Here is a 14902-nt window from a genome sequence, read left to right on the forward strand (position 1 = left end):
TGTCAGCGCCCGCACCCGACACCCGAGCCCCGGAGCCCCCCGTGGGCTGCGGCTGCCCAAGCCCGGGCTGGGAGGGAGGGAGGCCCGGCCGCTCCCGCTGCCCAGGTAGGCAGAGGTGGGCGATGAGTGGGCGGGCGGGGGTTGCCGCAGACCGGCGGGGCGGGGAGGAATTTGAGGCATCCGCTTTGTCTTTGACCGCCGCCTTCCCGTCGCTTCCTGGGCGAGCGGGTGGGCGCCTGAGGGCCGGGTCGCCCGCGGAGTGGCGGGGGCGGTGGGGTCTCCCCGCGGGCGACCCGGCCCTCAGGCGCCCGGCGGGGCCTCGGCTCCCGCTCGGAAATGGAGCCGCCGTCGGGCTCCTTCCGACGGGACCGGAACAGCCGCTTTCCTGAGCGGAGAGCGGCTCGGTCCCCGCCCGGGAAGGGCACGGTCCCTCCGGGGCTGCCGCGAGCTGGCCTCTGAGAAGGTCCTTAACCTATAGCTGGGGCTTGGTGGAGTTGAGATTTTGGAGATTTCCAGGCGCTTAACGCGATTTCTGTGGATAACCATTTTTTTTCCTTGCTGCAGCCACATGCTCCCTTTCCTGATGCTTATTTTTCCTGAATTCCCTTTTTTTCTAGCCTTCCTATGCTTATCATATAATTAATAACGTTCTTTTATATATCTGCTTGTCCAACGCTCTGCCTTTGTTAATCACTTCTTTGCTCTGCCGTCGTGAAGGAATTAATTGATGGAGCATTGTGAAACTTTTCGTCTTCCTAGAATTTCTCAAATGTACCCCATTTGGCTTTGTCAGGTGTCCCACGTGCCATGTGAAGCCAGCAGCACAGCAGACCTTTGCTGGTTGTCCTTGGTCACCGCACTTTCATTGCAAATCTGCATCTTTTTTCCCTTCTAATGCTACATCTGAAGCCTTTAAACCGATTAAACACAAGTTAAAGTGACCATCCCAACTAATCATCATGTTCAAGTTAGCTGCAGTGGGATTAGATTTTAATTGATGCATAAATTCTGTTAAAATCCTCCACAAAAATCACGGGAAGGAGTGCTCATTGCTACCCGTGTGTATTGGGGTTGTTGCTTATTGAGTCTCTCACTGAAAGCCGCTGGGGTGGGCAAGCCACGCTCTCTGAGTGATATACAGTGATGACAGTGGAAAGGGGCAAGTATTTTTACAACCCTGGAGTAGTCTCAGGCATTCAGAATTTAGGGAAAAAATGCAGCAACTTACTGCATGCCTACAGTCTCTTAGCAGAGATATGCATCTCCCAGCCTTCAGGACAGTGAGGGGGGACAGTGTTCCTCAGTGTCACAGTTTGTGTGAGTACAGAACCAACAGCTCTGTGCTCTGGTCAGTTTGTGCAGCCAGTGGCCAGCTGGCACATTTTGGCAGGGGCAGCGTGCTTCATGGATGGTTTGCATTTGTGGCACTTGCAGAAGTATAATTCCTCCATTGTTTTGGCTCTACAGTGGTCAGGATGGCAAAAAATGGTCGGCACTGCCTGCCAGGTTGACTCCCCCACCCTGGGGCTCCAGGAGGCCTGAGGGAGTGATGACTGTGCAGGGAGCCCTGAAGTGCAAGACCCTTCATGGGCATGGGGCCCCCTCACCAGGATCACACCTGGGCCATCTGGGGCTGCTCAGGGCAGCCAGCCCTCTGTACCACTGCAGAGAGGAGGAGGAGGACATGGAGAGCTGGTTTCTTTTGGAGTTATTGCTGAAAGTTCCTGTGGAAAGAAGTGAATCGGGGTAGAGTGTGGGAGAACGGTACAATTCAAGAGTAGCCACGTCCCCCCTGTGTCTCCTGTTCTGAGTAGCACTTCAGCCCCAACTTCCCTTTAATCCTATAAATGGTAAAGTTTCTGCACTCCAGTACAGGGCAGCCTGACTGACTTTGACTTCCTAGGAAGTAGAAATAAGTTACAACAGCGTGAGCTTTTTGCTAGCCCTCTGGCTTTTTCTGTGTTCTGAAAATCTGGCCCAACTGAGAATAAGTTACTGATTTTCATTATTTAATGTGAGCTAGGAAATACAGGCAAAAATAACTCTTGTTAAAAAAGAACTCTCAAATGTAGCTGTTACCAGAAATGATAATGTTTAAAAGCCTGGTATGCCTTGCAATCAAGACCACGTAATTTTGTTTGTTCAAATGGGTTGGTGATTACCTCTTTGAGCGTGACCTTACCAGAGTATTGTACACAGGCACTCTGAGGTTGTACTCATCCCCCATGAAACCTTTCCTTCCCACCACAGGTTGTGGTCTGTGAGGAACCAAAGGCTTCCTTCCTAATGGAAGTTTTTCAAAAAGTGTGGTTGGCATGACTGAGCCAAATGACAAAAAAGAACAATTTTGATACAGTTGTTACACTGAAAAGAAGCAAATAATCTTTTTAGGAGGCCATTAGGATTGGAAGATTCATGCAAGGGTGATGAACTGTAGATGATTCGTAGCAGTAATATGTTTTGTACTGACTAGTGCAGTGCAGGTCATGGGAGCCCTTAAAATATGTTGGAAGAGAGAGCCCTCGTTGTGATGGTTATGGCGTGGTTACTTAGGTTTTTGCAAGTCTAAGGCCCGATGTACAAACTTTTTGCGTTGGGTAATGGTCGGATCCACTCATGTGAAGTAGAAAGCACAAGTGTTTTCAAATACTTGATGATAGCTGATGAGCAGGTGTTGCTTGCCAGCACTTCCTGCATTCCCAGTACCGGTGGTTGGTTTCGTCCTTCTATTCTGTTATTCTCTGCTTTAGATGAGCTGAATCTTTGACAGGCTTTAGTCCTTTAATTTGATGTCCTCTTCTCTCCGTAGTCACCAAAGGTGGGATTAATCTCCCTGTCCAAGCTCAGCTGTTTGCCAGGGTAACAGGGGCTGGCTGCCTGCTCCTAATGGCAACTGTGGCCATTCACTGCACACACTGTGGACAGTCACATCTCTCCAGATTTGAGGGTTTAGAGCTGGTGACAGAATCAGTTTAGTGGAAAACCCACAAACCATTTGCCTTTCATAGTCCAGATTTAGGAGCTTTCATAACCACCCTGACTCTGAGAAGGCACTCCAGGCATGCTATTTCTGTGAAGTCAGTGGAGTTTTGGTTGATTCAGTAGCCTGAAAACCAGTGCTTTTTGAGATGATCAAATATGAAGTGTGGCATTGGATAACAACCATCAGAATATGGCAATTTAGGCTTTAATATTTTTGTGTCTCTGGCATTGTCTTAGGTTTTGGCAGTGATGTTTCTCTGCTAAGGCCCTAATTTTGACAGATAAGGGGTTGTAAGGATCGCCTCAAGCCCTGTGTTCTTTAACCCTTGCCAGAGTGGAGTAAGATATGCAGATGCAACACATAGCCTTACCTAAGTGTGCCCTCAGCATGCACAGAAGTATGAACGCCATTCACAGGCAGTTTCTGTTTCCTTCTATGTAAAACAAAGCTGAGAATATTTCTGTGCTTTCTTACGGAAGTTGTGCAGTGAATTTAACACTTGCATTCCTGAACATTTGAATTTCTCGTAGAAACAAAATCCAGAAAGGTGAATGCACTATCAGAGTGACAGGCTGAAAGGAGAGAGGTTTTAATGTTACGCTCAGCACTCAGCCTGCTCTGCAGCCTTGGGCCATGAAAGTGGGAGAAGTTATGCACATAGTGGAACCCCTTAGGATTGGCATCAATAACCCCAGGAATGAAATGGATAATTTCTTCGCTTACGAACAAAGTTGCCAAAATACACACCTATAAAGTGTAAGGACACATCAACTGGTAAGTTTGTTTCTGTGTGACAGAAGATGAGAGTGGCTGCTTGCTGCTGCAACTCTGTCTACTTGCAGGAGAGACAGGGATTTTCACATCCTATCCAGTCATGGATTTGGAAGTGCTACATCAGCACAGGTGGGCACTGTTGCTGGAGGAAGTGGACTTGCCTTTCCCCTTGTTCTGACCACTTTCTCCTCCAGGGGCCCTTTCTAGCCCTGCTCCAGCTGACACACAAACTCCATGCAGCCACGGGGAGCAGTTGATCTGGATGAAAATTAACCATCAGCCTCCCTCTCACCCCTTTAGCCCTACCTGATTCCCAGCCTGACTACCAGGGTGCTTTACTCTGGTCAAGAAAGGGAAGCATAGGACTAGAAAGGGGCAGGTGCGGTGCAGTGCCACCTGAAAATGACTATGAAACTTAAGTTTGAGGATCTAGTCCGAAGTCTGTGAGGTCACTTGTGCAGTGATAGCATCCCTTGAACATACTAGGTATTGCTGTCTCTGTTCAGATCTCTGCCACCACCTTGCTTTCATGGTGCTTTCACTTTGGACATCCTGCCTTTGTAAAATTCCTGATTGCACAAAGCGCTGCCCAGGTTTGGGCAGAGGAGTAGAGACACCATGTTTAGAGTACTTCAGTGGAAAAGTTCCTGTATCTATTAAGTCTCAACAATTTTGGCCCTGTTTGTCAAAGCTTCATTGGATTGAGTTAACCTCAAATGTCTTCCTTGCAAAGTAACTTCTGAGCCCTGTTGTCTGGGGTCTGATCAGCTGTGTTGAACTTGGGCCAGCAAAGTGCACTGGTCTCATGTGTGTAAATACTTTGTGTGAGCTGGAAACTTCCGTATAGCTGCTTCTCAGCCCACTGCAGCGTAACAGCTGCCATCCTGAGCTGCTCTGGCTGTCCACAACCCAGCCATGCTTGGTGCCAGCCCTTGTCCTCCCTTGGCAGCAGGCACAAGGCAGGCTTGGCTCTGTGGGCAGTTCCCAATTCTCACAGGTAGGCTCCTGGGTGCTCCAGGATGAAGCAGGGGGAAACATGCACTGCCAAGTATGGGCGCTTCTTCACCACCCCTCACTGTCTGCCCTGGTTTGGGAGGAATGTGGTTTTGCCCCTTCAAGTCACAAAGGGGAAAGTGTAAGCTTTAGTGATTTTTAATTAGTACTGATTGGACAAGCCCCTGCATGTAAACGTTTATAGTTCTGAATTTACTTAGCTAATTGGTTTTTAAGCCATCGATTAAGTCATAGTTTGACCTACTGTACGGCTGAGGCCGTAGTATCAAGCCTCACTCAGTACTGAATTAACTCATTAACTCGGCGGTTTTGAGGTTTGCAGTTTCAAATTGCAAACTTGATGGTTGGGGGGGTGTTGATATAAATAAGACTTTTTTTGCCACAAAACCCCATGTTACTTGGTTGGATTTGTGATTGTTTGTCTCAGAAATAGCAGGAGAGATTTCATTCAGGCTCCCTGCAAACAGTGTTGTGGCCAAGACCAGGCATGCATCCTTGAGTGTACACTGCGCACCTCTGAGAAAACAGAGCAGCAGGAGACGAGAACCGAGACCTTCTTAGCCCTGGTAGGATTCAGCTCTGATGGTTAATATTACAAAACCACTGGAGCTTGAGGCTCATGTGTCAGGCTGTGGCTGTCGGCAGGTGATATGAGAGGGCTGTCTGACCTGTGTCACCACACAGCAGTCCTGCGGGGCAGCCGAGGAGGGTGCCTTCCGGTGACACAGATCACCTCTGCTGCAGGACAGCACCCCTCCCACTCAGAGAGCCAGTGAGCAACATGTAGCAAGTCATCCCATCTACTCTGAGGGGGCAGGAGCAGGCGACAGCAAGCACACTGCACTGGAAGTATAAGTGCCGTGGTAGGAAAAGGTGTAGTGGGAGTGAAAGAGAGAGCACGTTGTTGCGTGACATGGTAGGACCTGTGTTTGTACTTCTCATGTATGTGTTGCAGTGTTCTAATTGACCTCTAAAAGTGGTAGCTTCGTCTTAAGATGTGCCTTTCTACATGACTGATCATGATGAAATAAGCTCAAGCAACTCTTTAATTAACTCAAGAATGTTTTTCTTTACCTTGAATGTTTACTTTTCACATTTTCCTCTGTTGTCACGTGCAATGCAGATGCTTGCAGAAAGCTAGAACAGCTCTGGGCTATGCAGCAAGGGCTCCTGGCAGTGTGGCTCTGCTGCCTGGTGTCGTCAGCCCTGCCACCCTGTGCTGCATGCTGCACAGCTCCATACAGCTGGGAGTGACAGCTTTTGCTGCAGTGCTGCAGCAAAATCTGTCAGACTTTGTTTTCACATTTATCCTCAAAATTGCCTTAATATAAATTACTTTTATATGCCTTATCTGGGTTCTAAGCTCCAAGACTGCCTTTTGTCTTCCCTGGTGGATTGGTTTGAAAATCGCAGGACACGTTTCCAAAGCTGAAAAGAGGCTGCAGAGGCTCCAAGGTTGCGCTCGCTGATCATCTGATTCCACTGCAGCACTTTCAGCTGCTTGTGCCTTTGAGGTGCCTATGCCTCACGTGGGAGTGCAGTGGGTTACCTTAAAGGGAAAATCTGATGAACTGCTCCAAGAACTTGTTGTTACATGTGCTATCTTAGTGGAATTTACCAGAATAGAAAGGAGATTCCTGACCTAGGATCTGGAACAGAGCTGCAAAAACATTAATTCCTCAGGTAGCGTGAAATATGTCTGTTTTACTGAAAAACAATAATTCCTGGATGATAGTAAATAACTGCTAGTACTGCATTGTGGTGAGAATTTGAACTTGCAGCAATTGAGAATTCCTAATGAGGCTTCTCACTCTACTGTCTGTATCCCATTCTGCTCTTTGGGATTGTTTTTAGTGCTGTTGTGTGTGATTAATGTCTTTGCATAAAGGTATCCCGTGTGACGTAATAGTTGATGTTTCTATTTGAGATTTGGCTGTAGTATATTGTAAACTGTCTGCATATGCTCTGAAATTCTCTGGATGTTGCCTTTTTGCATTGGGCAAAGGATGGCAGCAAGAAGCAGAGTTTGGAGTAGGGCTTTTCCTTTTGTCTGTAACCACTGTCACAGAGGGACTGTGAAAGGGCGAACAAGTATCAGCAGTGCTTTGGTAAAGCCGTGAAATTGTGTTTGAAGGTGACTGCGGGAGCAATGCTATGACCAGCTGTGGAGGTGGAGGGCTCTCTTCCTGCAGTGATGGGAAGATGGGGGGGCTCTCTGGGTGTGTAGTCTCTGCAGAGCTTAGACAGCAAACAGGCTGCTGGTAGCTGGTGTTTAATAGCTGGGCTGAGCGGCTGGCTTGAGGCAGTGAAACAATAACTGCTAAGTGCAGGAAAATGGCTGTGCCCTGCTGACTGCCTTGATTGCCAGGTGGTACTCCTCAAGCTTAGGTCACCTGCCCCACATTTCCCTTCCTGAGCCCTGACCTCTGGCTTGCTTTCTCTGCCTGTCTTACAACAGAAACATACTCCCAAGTCCTTACCCACAGATCATCTCCATTCAGTTTTTCCTATGCTGCCTACTCTTTGAGGGGATTTGCAGAGCAGGATGGGTTTATTTGGTTTTGGTTTTTTTCTCCTTTTTTTTTTTTTTTTAGTAATCTCTGCCTGTGTGCCTCCGGTGACTGCTGTGACTGCTGCAGCATGTGGCTGAGAGCATTAAGCACAGTCCTTGCTTTGCAGCCTAGCTGTGTGTGACCTGGTGAGGCACACCACCTCTCCTCTGCAAAAGCAAGAATGGTGTCAGCAAAGCATTGATGGCATGGCAGTGACTGAGTGTGGGGGAGATCAAAAGAAAAGGTTGTTCTTTTCTGCCTAGTACTAGTGAGGTGGTGTCTGAAGTGTCATGAAATTGAGGTAGATCTTTCACTAGACCTTTGGGTTACCTAAAGCCCCATCCAACTTGACCTTGAACGCTTCCAGGGATGGAGCATCTACAGCTTCTTTGGGCAGCTTGTCCCAGGGCCTCACCACCCTCAGAGGGAAGAATTTCTTCCTAATATCTAATCTAAACCTACTCTCTTTTGGTTTGAAACCATTGCCTCATGTCCTGTTACTACAGTCTGTGGTGAAGTCTTTCTCTGTCTTTCTTATAAACCCTCTTCATATATTGAAAGGTCACAATAAGGTCTCCCCAGAGCCTTCTCTTCTCCAGCATGAACAACCCCAACTCTCTGTCTTTCTTCGGACAAGAAATGTTGCAGTCATTGGATCCTTTTTGTGGCCTTGTGTGAACCCACTGTAGTCTTTCTGAGGACTCCAGAACTCCAGATGCAGTGCTTCAGGTGGAGTGTCATGAGAGCAGAGGGGGAGAATCACCTCCCTTGATCTGCTGGCCATTATTTTTTTTGTTGCAGCCAAGGACACAGTTAGCTTTCATGTCGAGTTTTTCATCCACCGGTACCACCAAGTCTGTCTCCGCAGGGCTGCTTTCAATCCATTCATCCCCCAGTCTAGGTTGATTCTGGGGATTGCCCCATTCTAGGTGCAAGAAGTTGCAGCGTGGCAAATTCTGACTGAACATAAAGTAAAATAATTTTCACCCTGAGACTGGTCTGACAGGCCCCAAGGGTTCTGGCATTTCCGACCCTGGAGATTTTCACAATTTGATGCCGTCCTGAACAACTTGCTCCAGCTTTGGACACTAACCTATTTGGAGCAAGAGCTGGACTAGGGTTAACTTCATCCCCTTACTGGCAACCAAGACGAGACAGAAAATGTGAATTTCCCACTCCTTCCCTCCTTTGTAGAGATGAACAGTGTGGTGGGGGAAGTGCTGTGGTGGGGGAAGTGCTGTGGTCCCAACTCAGCACAGCCATGCCAGTCCTTCCTATGAAACATCCTTCCTTCCTTCAGTCCAGGGAGTACAGGGGGAAAAAAGACACATAAATAACAATGTCAGGGAGCAAGTTTAGACAGCCATGCCCTGAAAAAGTGCTGGAGGTGATCCTCTGCTGCCATTTGTGCCTTATGCTCTATTTCTCACTCTCCACTTCTTAAACATGCTATAACAAAAGTATATGCCCTCTTGGCTCTGATCTTCATTTAGGATGAGATTCAGATAAATTAATGCTTGGCATTGAGGCTGCAGATTTCCTCATTAGCATCTTGTGTAATGCTTGCAGGAATACGTGTGCTTTAAGAGCAATAGAATTTGTCCCTGTTGTCCATTACATACAGTGGACTTAAAAAAAGTGCAGGCTGCCCTGTAGAACCGCCTTTCTTGTTAATACAGGGTATTTCAAGATTATTGGTTTTCTAGCAGCATGAAATGGAAAATTTGGAACCAAGTTTTCCCTTGATAGCCATGATGAGTTGGATGGCATCTTTAACTCTTTCGTGCTCTATGGACAAGAGGCTGGTGGGAGGTGGATGAACTTTGAAGTTGGTAATGTTACTCACCCTTGTCTGCGGGAGAAGTATGACTCAGGACCTTCCTGATGGAAATCCTATCCAACACTTCTGACTTGAAACAGCTTCTTAGCTGCTTACTGAAGGAGGCAAATGGATGCTGAGGGTGATCTCTCTGGGAAGTTATGGCTCTTCTGCTGTGTCGGTGCCCTCTTAGTCAAAGGAGGCACTTTATACAAGCAAATGGGGAATTGCTCTGGCCCATTTTTGGGAGGAGGGAGCAGAGGCCAGGTATCCCTCTGCTATCTCTTTCTGCATTAAGGAAAATCCTAACAGCTCTTGCCCAGAGCAGGGTCTGTAGCTCAGGGCATGCAGCTGGTCTCTACCTGCCAGGGCAATGAGATGCCCTCACCTTTTTGCCCTGTTTGCCCCAGTCCTGGCACAATGCTCTGCGTGTGAATTGTCTGTTGTCCTTTTGAGAGACTCAGCCTGTAAGTGAACATATTCCATCCATAAATTCATCAAAGGTTTTGAGTGGGCAGTTTTCAGTGGCACAGCTGCCAAGTGTGCACCATCCTGGAGTCTCCCTATTGTCCATGGAGCATTAATTTTGAGGTTTAATGTGTTTAAGTCCTCATAGCTACAAACATGCTCTCACAAAGGCAGTGTTGTTCCTTAGAAGATCCAGGCTGTGATCTGTTTGTAAGTGTTATTTTAGTTATTTTTTGTTACCTGAGGATATTTTCAGCAATAAATTGAACACAAAGACTGCTGTTAGGATCTTCCAATCCACCCAGCTGTCTTCATTGAGTAAATCACATTTGAAAGAGTGGCATAAATTCCTGAATACTTCCTTTCATTTGATTTCACACTTGCCAGTGCACAAAAGAGCTGCAGGTTGGGAGCTCAGAAGGAAAAAAAATGCCACTTGTTATAAAGGAGTCCAAAATCACAGTTAATATTTGTGGTACAGCCAGGGGACAGGGTTAACAACAATTTGTGTTGGGGTGTCATGAAGGATCTGGAGATTACTTGCAGTGTGTGGGTTAGTGAGCCTTCATTTATCTGTACAAGTGGTGTAAGACGCTCTACCTGAGGTCCACCTGGGTCACATGACTGGGGAGAAATCACACAGACTTTGGCTGTGCTGCCTGTGAGTCAGTGCATGCAGTGGGTGGGTACCCCGCTAACAGCAGGGCGTCCCGCTGAAGCATCGTGCCTCATCTTGCCTGCCTGCTGTCCTGGATGCTTGCTCCGCTCAGCTGCTGCTCCTGCAGAGCTCTGGAAGAGACACAGAGCTGGCAATAGCGCTTTGGTTGGGTAACAGCACCCAATGTCTTGGTTTAGAGTGTGTAGATTTCATGAATTGCAAAAGGAGCAGATAGGAGACTGTCTCCTCCCTGGCCAAGAAAGGTTTGCCTGGAGCTAGAAGTGATGCTGTTGGTGTAACCCAAGCTGGCCACCGTTTATGCCAGAGGCATTTCAAATGGCTGACCAATTCCTCCTGGCCTCTTCACTCGGTGTTAATCCCTGCCGTTCCCCAGGCAGCTGAGCTGAGGTATGCTGCTAGTCTCTCCCCCATCTTTAACAAATGCTTGTCCAAAAGCTGTAGAGTGGCACAGCTGCAGTGGGCTCCAGTGTATGCTTGAGCTACTGCAGTGCTGCTGCTGCTGCCAGCGTGCCTGCACACTGGGCACTGCAGCTCCTCTAACACGCAGTTCAAGTCTAAACTCTGGTTTGCTCCAGGAACAGCAGCAGTGGCACCTGTAACCTGAATCAAATTCCCTGTATTCCCCAGGGGCCTTTCCACAAGTCTGAATTCATATTAATTGCAGCCTTCATTCAGCCCCAAGCATTTTGGCTGCAAGTACAGCACAGGCCAGGCTGCTGAGCATGCCTGCAGAAGCACTGCTGTCCATCCATCCATCCAACAGTAGGGTCCTGAAACAATCCCAGCAAATTCATCTCCTGCATCTGCACTAAGCACAGTAAGTGGTGGATTTGCGCAGGGAGGCTGTGTTGGGTGTTAGCCAGGCCAGGGCAGCTTCTTGCAGACGAGTCAAGGGAAGAGCAGCATACCCTGAAGAGGGATCCCCCCAGCAAGAGCAACTCTACAGAGACTTGGGGTAAAACTTTTACTGATTTGGGAGATTTCTGATGATCATGTTTCTTTCTAGTGGCAGGGCTGTTCTGTTCAACGCGTGGATAGCAATGATAATGGTTTATAAAGTGGACCTACAACAGAGCAGTTAAAACTGGTCTTATCTTGAATACTGAATTTTGTCAGAGTAATCAGTCCTAGAAGTCTCCTGAGAATTACTGAGTTAAAGGGCTCTTAGTAAGGATTAATGAAAAAAATTAAAATTTAGACTGAAATATGAATGAGCATTTTTAATTCAGGTCACATTTTATTTCCTTGTGCTACTGTGCCATTAGTCTGAGGGCCTGTCCAGTGCCTGCTGAGTCTGCTCAGAGTGAGTTTCTGCGTAAAAAGAGCAGAAGGAAGCGCAGGGCAAAATGTGCAGAGAGGACAGGGCACCTTTTCTGAAATAGAGCTACAAGTTGCCTGTTCCCAAAAGATATTTCCTACTAGCGCTAAGGAGTGGGGGCAATCCTGAGCCAGGGATCACCGTCATCAATGCTGCTTTGTTTGTACATTCTTGGCATGGCTTGGCCTGGACCTTCGCAGACATCTCCTGGGGATGGATCAGGATTTAGCAAGGTCTGGCATGTTTGGAGGCAAAGCAAGTTTAAAAGGGCAGGGGGGCTTGATCCATGCCATTTGGCCTTGGCACGGAGGACAGACCTAAGCTAGTCTCATGTACTGATACAGGTGTACCCTGAATCCTCTCTTTGGTCTGTGATGACAGTGCAGTCTCCAAGGGGCCATTGATCCACATGGCCTTAGGCAGCAAACTGGGATCAGGTGAAAGATTATGTGATGGTGCTGCCTACTTTCTTTTTTTTATCTGTGGAGGGTGCCTGTACATTTTTATATTGAATACACAGCTCTAGCAGCTACATTTTGGGGATGCCGGTACCATCCAAGGAGATGGAGTGTTCAAGCAGAGAGCTAAGCCAGGTTCTTTCCTCAAACCGTACAGCAATAGGTCTGGGTGGGACATTGAGGTAAGGCAGCTGGATTTCCCAGCATAGGAGAGCTGGGAGGGATGCCAAAGGCCTGCCCTGCTCACCTTTGGTTTTTCAGCAGCTGTTTTGGTACCTGTGATGGTGGGGCACTGCAGATGTGCTGGGTACTTGGTGCTGAGGTTGTGCTCCATCCTGCAGGTAGCTGAGCCCTCCATACAGGTGGGGTGTGAGTGGGACATGGGAGTGAGCCAGCAAGGAGCAGAACAGGCAGCTTGTGAGGAGATCTGTGCCTCTGAGCCCCTGTGACACTGCAGTTGCATCTTCAGTGCAGCACAGAGCTGCCTGCTACTATGACTGATTCCTGGATAACACATTAGTGGCTTGGTGGTCCCTTTATGTGGTCATGTACAAACCTGTAGCCAAGCCCTGAAGACAGTATTGTGCCACCAAGATCCTCAGGGAAAAAAAATTACTTCACTTACTGTGTGTAAAGCTCTTCTCTTAATATGTCCAGAGCATGACTTGCCTTTTTTGCACAAGATGGCCTTGTAGGTAGGTGGAAGAACACTTACTTCTGCTTTCTGCTGTGAGTCCACCCATTCTCTGTTTAGGTGCTTCTCTTGCCATCAAGGGACAGTTTTAGGGAGTCCTGGGATTTCTGGCTCATCATAATTCCTCTAGACATGTGTTTCCCTACTATGCTTATGGGAATCCACATGGAATGTGCTATCAAAAGCATCAATAAAGTCAAGATTCCTTACGTCTTCTGCTTCTTCATCTTTTGAGTGTGATTCTTACTCAGCTTTAAGAAGTGTTAAGGTAATTACCAGCGCAACCATGAATTTGAACGTTCTATTTCTTTCTCTGTTTTCACAAAATAAGATCTTCATACTTCAGACTCTACCTCTGGCTTGGTTTTAGAGGTGAGAACCTCCCTGAACTGGGATCAGTCTTCTTTATCAGAGTTTAGCCTACTTAGGACTATATGTTGCTCTTGACAATGAGCAGTCTTGTTCATTGATGCTGGCACAAAACACCTACTTAAAAAATGAGATGCAAATTAGATTGTTAAATAATCTGTTGACAGCTCTGTCTTGAGTTGTGACATGAGATCAGAACATTCCTTCAGTGAAATTGCATGTTACTGCCTCCTTGCAGGGCCTCCACCTCCAGGCGATTGTGGAGCCAAAGTGCTTCTGAAGCAGCAGAGGCTGAGCAGCGCGGAAGCAAGTACAGAGCTGCCTATGTCCAGCCCACAGCGCCCATCTGAACAGCCTAGCCGTACAGTCTTCTTGGGGTTTAAAATACCGAAAATAGGAGTAGGTCGCCTCAGTCACCTTGTGTGTCAGCTTCAGGATTAGAGGATTTGTCAGCAGACCTGGATGATGGGTTTGCTTCGGCTTCACCTTGTAGCTCTGCCACCTCTGGGAGTGTGCTGGGGGCTGACTTGTGGGTGAGATGAACCCATTCTTTACTCTCACTGTTAAGCTGTGCTTTAGAGCAATGTGGCGTCCAAGGTTTTTACATCTTGTTGAAGTCCTAAAACAAAGCATAGCTGCTGCTTTTCCTGGCCTTCCAGAGAGGGCAAAGGCCTGTCCATGAAAAGCCACTATCCGTGATTTCTTTCTGCCATAATTCTGGTTTCACCCAGCTCCTGACCCAAGTCTTAGCAGGACAGATCTTCAAGCTGGGCTTGACTTTTCTACCCAAGGCCATTGCGTTTCTCCTGGATCAGACCACAAGCGTATCTAGCCCAGTATTTTTGCAGTGGCCAAGAACAGGGCCCTAGGAAAGGGAGTTGAAACAGGGCAAACCCGTGGTAAGTAGTTTTTGTGTGCTGTCTCAGCACCCATGGAAGCTTCTAGTATCTACAGCATCCTGTGGCAGAGTCCAACAGCCTATCTGCATGTCATGAGGAGCATCTCTCCATGTTTGTTGTGACTGCACAGAGAGACAAATTGATCATATCCGTCTTCTCCCGATTACTCATAATCTTATAGAACTGCCACATTCCTTATGAGTCATTTAATTTTCTAGGTTAAATAGTTCTTGTTTGTCAGGGTTTTCCTCTTCAGAAATCATACTTATGACTAGCTTTGTTGTATATCTGTTCTAGCTGGCAGCAGAGGCTGAGGTGGCACTGGAATTGCAAACAGCCTTGGAGATGCTGACATGCCATGGGTTGATGTGGGAAATTAATGTTCTCTTCTTTTTGTGTTGCACTTCTTTACTAGGATCTCATAGTGTTAGACATCATTTTTGACCACTGTGGAGCAATGAGCTGATAATTTCCTGAATGGTTGTGGTAAGGTGAAAGCTTGTTATTTTACTTGTAAAGTTAGGATACTTTTTCCGTGTCTGTAACTTAATGCCAATCTACACTGAACATCATCTGTCATTTCCCTCATTAGACTTGGAAGGTCCGTCCGTAGATCTTCAGAGTTATCCTTTGCCTCTATGACCCTAAGCTCAGAGTGTCCTCAGCTGCTTTCACTAATGCGGTAGAGAAACGTGTGGATGCAGGCACTGTCATGTGCAGGCACTAGCTTCTTCAGGAAGGTGTGAGTTCAAAGTTAAGTGCAAATCTAGGAAGTTTCTGGTGGTAAACCCATTTCTCCTGAAGTGCTTATGTAGGTAGGAGCTAATAAGAGCTCTGTCACTGTTTTCCTTAAGAAATGCACCTGGCAGCTATGG

At 47.3% G+C, this 14902-nt stretch overlaps 1 protein-coding gene across 2 annotated transcripts in view; it reads left to right on the top strand.

The window, feature by feature from the left end:
- LUZP1 (leucine zipper protein 1) overlaps nucleotides 1-14902 on the top strand; it is a 38088-nt gene continuing 23186 nt past the window's right edge. Inside the window, exon 1 of one of the 2 annotated variants that reach the window (XM_017830560.1) lies at nucleotides 1-105. The gene's annotated coding sequence lies outside the window, so the exon portion shown is untranslated. Of the gene's footprint in view, nucleotides 106-6221; nucleotides 6455-14902 lie in introns of those variants that run through there. The other variant, XM_017830561.1, reaches the window with a different exon arrangement.

Source organism: Lepidothrix coronata, unplaced genomic scaffold (genome assembly GCF_001604755.1).
Source record: "Lepidothrix coronata isolate B3197 unplaced genomic scaffold, Lepidothrix_coronata-1.0 Scaffold180, whole genome shotgun sequence".
Lineage (NCBI taxonomy): Eukaryota > Metazoa > Chordata > Aves > Passeriformes > Pipridae > Lepidothrix > Lepidothrix coronata.